This window comes from Rhododendron vialii, chromosome 7a, assembly GCF_030253575.1.
Source record: "Rhododendron vialii isolate Sample 1 chromosome 7a, ASM3025357v1".
In the NCBI taxonomy this organism is placed as follows: Eukaryota; Viridiplantae; Streptophyta; class Magnoliopsida; order Ericales; family Ericaceae; genus Rhododendron; species Rhododendron vialii.
Genome location: NC_080563.1, coordinates 16,287,505 through 16,293,528, shown reverse-complemented (window position 1 = coordinate 16,293,528; position 6,024 = coordinate 16,287,505). Strand labels below are relative to the sequence as shown.

The window sequence follows — 6,024 nt, the reverse complement described above, 5'->3', positions numbered from 1 at the left end:
TCACCAAGACACACTACAATCCAATAACGCGTTTGCTTTCACTACAAGAACTCGGGTCCTGTTCGTGATATATATGCGGGATGATGCTATGGTGTCCCCGGTCATTTTGGGGACACCATAATTTTTGGCATAACTTTATCATTAAGAGCATAACTAAAATCAATTACAAGCATAACAGAACCCAAACAAGGCATAACTAAGGAATATCCACAAAACCAACCAAGGCGTAACTAAACCCAACCAAGGCATAACAAATAAGTTATGCCTTGCTATGGTTTTGGTTATGCTTTGCTATGGTTCTGTTATACTTATAATGGATTTTGGTTATACTCATAATGGTTTTGTTATGCCAAAAGTTACGGTGTCCCCAAAATGACCGGGGACACTGAAGTCATTCCCATATATTGCGATGTCTCTTACCTTAGGATCTATCAATAGTAGAACCCAAAAACAGGAAAGACACAAGTCCAACAACAACAAAAACAGAAGAAGAAAAGGACAAGCTAGATGTGTGTATAATTTTAAAATCAAAGCTTGGAAAAAGGAAGTTGATGGGGAAGAGAGGGAAAACGAAAAAGAAAAAGAGAGCTCAGCAGTGCCTAGTGACAATCCGAATAAATCAGACAGTTGTGGCAGACCCTACGGCCACAGGTGGCACGGTTATCTTCACAGCCCTGTGATGCACCAGCCGGGAATCGAACTCGGGTCTGTACCGTGGCAGGGTACTATTCTACCACTAGACCACTGGTGCTTTTGTTTCGAACAAGCCTGTTTTTTTGTATTTGTAATCAAACGTACCCCTCGCTATCTTACCTAGCTAGCTACGTCCACTTTGCAGAAATCCCCATGGCTACTTGAGAAACTAGAATTCATAAACTGGTACGATGGTGACCAATCTGAAAAATAGAGAATGCCATGGAAACAGAGATGATGGCATATCCAGATTACGTTTTTCCTCCATAAATTATGTTAAATGGTGTAATATTTTTGTGTTTCAACACAACAAATTAAGGTGGACTAACCATTATCCTATCATCTACGGCCAAGGTTGGGTTGGGCCGGGTTTGGCTCGACCCATATTTGACCCGACCCGTTTTAACCAGTCACCATCGACCCATATTTGACCCACCTATATTTGACTCGTGACCCGTTTCAACCCGTCCAAACTCGTTCATTATCCACCTCTTACACGGAATACTAATGTGTAATGTTTTTTCATTTATAGGGATACGGGGTCGAGACACTCAAAAATATTTTTTCATTTACGTTTGAGAACACATCTGGTCCGTATGGAATCAAGCTGTAGCATTTAGGATAGAAGCAGGCCTTTCTGCCTTCTACAAATGCCACTTTAAAGGATATCAAAACACTCTATATACACCTCGAAAAATAATCAGTTCTTTAGAGAATGTGAAATCTACGGTTCATATTAGGGAACTCGGCAGTGATTTATCAAAATTGCATGATTTACTTACTCAAACCTCGTGACTCTCAAAATTGAAGACAACATTTTATAGAAGAAGCTTCTAGAAGTTGCATTGCTAATTACGGGGGCGCGGCCGGGAGGTGTGGTGAATTTTCGTACTCATCTAGTGTGTTCATTAATTCGCACGCCTCTTCTTATCCCAAAGGGCCTTTTCTTGATCATGTTCCCGCAAAAATCAAACGAATAATTAGAATGTGGTGTTCAGAGTATCGCCATGTGGTGCTTCGGATCACTCAAGAACCATACATTTATATGGCGTATATACACTTAATCGTTCGTAGATCCTACAATAATGTGGTATTCGAGTAATCCGGCCGAGCACCATGCACGTTGCGATGCGCTCGAACTATTGAATAATTAGACTAACCAATATCGAAAGGTAGGATCAATATATATATATATATATATATATATATATATATATATATATCGAAAGGTGACAAGTCGACAATGCTATGTTAACCTAAAGCGATAGAATGATAAATATTGAAGTAAAACAATATTTTTCCACCATCAAAAGAAGGAAAAAGAGTAAAACGTTTGGAATTTTCTTCTTACCAGAACTAATAACAGGACCAACGGAAAGTGCGCAAATTTCCTTCCACCATCTATAATTCATCACATTCTAATTTTGTTTTGTGAGGATGGTCGTTTGAGTCATGTGACAATTTCATTATCAAAGATATATCTCTTGGAAAAGAGATTTTATAAGCCTAAGGACCCATGTTGTAGTTTGTTCTTATTTTTGTCTCAAATTGATTTTGAACGAGTTTCTAAAGAGTGACACAAACACTAAGTACTCAAGTAGCTTCGTGCATTTTTCACCAAAGTTCATCAGAGAGTGTTGTTGTCTGCTATTCCTAGCAAATTATTTTGTTAATAGGGAAATTAGTACTACCTTTTCAAGAATCCTAAAAATCAAGAAAAGGACAAGAATCACATGTTCAAATTCTAAAATGAACGAGAAAAGGAGATTTATGGAAATATAGGTAGAAATCAAAATTAAAGTTATTTACCAAAAAACAAAATTCAAAGTTCAATAGTCATAAATCAATAGGTGACATGCAGCAGAGTCATCGAGAGAGTAGTTTCACTTGCCAAATAATTGAGTTGCCTACTAGCTAACCAATGTATCAAAAATTTTCAAAAATTATGTAACATGAAAAAAGTGGCATTTGATAAAAGCAGATATTTTCTATTAACGAAATACCACGTGTGTGCATGGATATCAATAGTTATGGTGCATAATCAACGTTAGCACCACCCACGCTGTGTTTGGGTTAATTAAGAATTTTTTGAAAGTATATATCGTGAATGGAAAGAAAATGCCATGCACGATATGCACAATGACAAGATTATTAGTGTAGACTCACGAAACATGAAAATGACACAAGATATAGCGAAATGAGTGCCGCATTCACAAACTCAATTTCCTGTCAAATTTGACAATTGACACAAAGACCATGACAGTTGAACTCCCCCGATATTCAATTGAGCTGATTTTCTAGGCATTACCCGTACTTTTACTCAAAACTGAGTAAAACCTTCATTTGGCATGAAGCACACTAATGAAAATACCCAAATCTAAATGCAAATTTGAATAAAAGCTTTATTACAAATGGCAGGTTGTAAATTTCAAAGAAGAAAATAGCCTAGTAAAATTTGGTTAAAATTGTAACAACCCTAAATATTTTTTTATAATAAAATTAAATATTTTAATTGAAATTCTTTCATTTAGATGTTAATTTAGTATTCTTTTAATAAATGACTCGATTTTTTTTTTAATTTTTAAAAGAATATACTAAAACCCTAACCTAACCTAGATTTTTTTTTACAAATCCTAGCAAGTGGAGGGATTGATATCCAAATCTAATCATAGTGCATAGATATAGATAAGGAGAGAATCATAATTTTTATCCTAAGGGATCCTAGAAAATCTTATCCAAGATCTAGTTAGGATCCTAGAAAATCTAGTTATGATATTCAATTTAAGATTTTGATTCCCTCAAATCTAAGGAATTAATTGTAGGAGATTGAGAGAGAGATTTGATATAGATTTTCCCTAGATTTTATAAGATTGGATTTGATCTTATTAGATATGGTTAGGATAAGATTAGATTGGATTTCCTTAGATATGATTAGGAGAATATTAGATTGGATTTTATTAAGATTTTGCTAGATATTCTAGATATGATCTAGATTCTTCATTCACTAGTATAAATAGGCATGCCTTTCACCTTCCTTTCACATTCACATTCACATTCACAAGCACACACACACCACCAATCATCCACTTCTCACATGCTTCACTAGTGTGAGTTTGGAGAGCAAAAGAGCTAGAGGTTTCGACTAGAAAAAAAAAAGAGAGGAAGAAATTAGTTCAATTCCACCATCACCTTGCCACCTTTCCTACACCATTCAAATCACCCTTTGATTCCGATTTTCAAAATTTCTAGAAATATTTGTGTTTTGGAAAAAGGAAACTACTTTCTTTTTATTCTGTGTTGAGCCGAAATGATGTTACTCCACCTGCATTTTCACCTGACATACTTCGTAGCTGCTCTACCGCCAAAAAGAACGGTAGAAACCTCTTATCTTCTCCCCTAAATATAGTAGTGCTACTTGTTCGTTTGATTTTAAAAAGTATTGTTCTATAAAAAAAAATAGAGAGAGTTTTCTAATTACCAGCATATTAGTTTGTTGGAAGAATTGAAGATGTTAATCTAAGTTATCATAGCTAAATATTCAGATGATTGGAATTTGAAAATGTTGGAGTCAGAGTATGATCGTTATAATCTTTGTTAATTATAAAGAAATCGGTTTTTAAGCTAATTGTATAAAAATGAAAAGTTACCTAAAACTTAGAATGGTATTATATGGCTAGAACAGTTGGTTCACTGTCATTTATTGATTTTTACTAAGAAAAGTATGACTTAGAAACTAGGTAATGGAAATTTGAAACCAACTGGTGTACGTGATTAACTTTAGTTGTAAAATATCAAGTGTGTTTACCAACAAGGTGTTACTCCTTTATTATGTGCCGTTATAGTATTTGATGTTAATGAAATTAAAATCGCATGAAATTAGAAATTTATTTTACCGCATAACTTTAGCAAGCTTTGAAAGAATATTGTGAACGTGCCAAATGATGCATGTGTACGAAACACGAGAAACGAGAAATGGAATACGAAAAGAAATGAGAAAATGAAATATAAAAGTCGATGATTGTGTGAGCATGAGAACCCGGTAGGTCCATTGAAGATGGTCAGCGGAATCATGGCTCAAGTGTGCGTGTGTGAGCATGAGAGCTCGGTGGGTCCTGAAAGAATGGTCGGCGGAATCATAGCTCGGGTGTGCGTGTGTGGCCTAGGAGCCCGGTAGGTCCTAAAAGGATGGTCAGCGGAACTAGTGCCGTGTATGTGTTATGAAATGGAAAATGATTAAAGACTGAGAACCCGACAGGTCCTGAAAGAGACGGTCAGCGGAATCAGTGCTTTTGGGTGGCAAAATCTGAACTTAGCCTGGGAGCCCGGTAGGTCCTGAAAGATGGTCAGTGGAACCAGTGCTTGAGAAAATAAAATGGTAAGTGGAATCGATACTTGAAAAATGATGACACGGTTTATGATAGGCTTCGATAACTCTGAAAGATACTGACACCTTTGATTATTTTTGTGATGCTAAATTTTGTTTTTGATAATTTGTTATTTGTTATTTTTGTTAGTGTATGGGACATAGGGGTAAGAGTTAGCTATTGGGCTTGATTGCTCACGGTGTTACTTTTGCGACCTTGGCATCTTATGCCAGAGTTTAGAGACGAACAAGGAGAATTTTATAATTTGGAAGAGTTCGGTGCTGAGCATAATAATGCAGAAGAAGATGGACGTCCAGAGGAGTAGAAGTTACCCTAGTACCCCTCCCTTATCTATTTAAATAAGTGTAACACGAATTTGGGGATAATTTGGCTTGTAATGACTTTATGTCTCTTTCTATTTAATAAATGTGGAAAATTTATTAAATTAACGTTCCCAAAAATCGGGGCGTTACAAAAATTGTTGAATATCCCTTGATTTGAATAAAAATTTGAGTAAAACTCAATTCAGTATATGTTTAAATCATGGAGTGAAATGGATTTGGGTGAGGGTTCTACTAAACTTTCGGTTTGAGTAAGAAGAAGAAGAAGAAGAAGAAGAAGAAGAAGAAGATAAGGGCCAGACGGAAATTACTAATTTTTTGAAATGGATTTATTCACTCGATCACTTTCTTGCTAATTTTTTGTTTTTTTGGGTCAAACGGAAATTACCTTAAATTAAACTAGAGAAATCGAGTCATAGAAACAAATTAACATAATACAGATATGAACCATAGTTAGGTTCTAAGAGCATCCGCAGTAGAATAACCAAAAGTCAATAATCAAAAGTTGACACATTAATTTTTGGTTATACATTTAAGGGGTTGCTAAAGTTAGCAACGTAGATGTCTATAATGATACAATCAAAATTGAATAACCAAAATTTGCCACATCACCTTTTTAACTTATA

At 35.3% G+C, this 6,024-nt stretch overlaps 2 non-coding genes across 2 annotated transcripts; both read right to left on the bottom strand.

Moving 5' to 3' along the window:
- Positions 1-585: 585 nt before the first annotated feature.
- On the bottom strand, positions 586-675 carry LOC131334975 (small nucleolar RNA snoR114). The gene has a single exon (XR_009202371.1). It is a non-coding gene; the product is annotated as a small nucleolar RNA snoR114 (small nucleolar RNA).
- A 5-nt stretch (positions 676-680) lies between these two features.
- Positions 681-751, bottom strand: TRNAG-GCC (transfer RNA glycine (anticodon GCC)). Its single transcript has one exon. It is a non-coding gene; the product is annotated as a tRNA-Gly (tRNA).
- Positions 752-6,024: the final 5,273 nt, after the last annotated feature.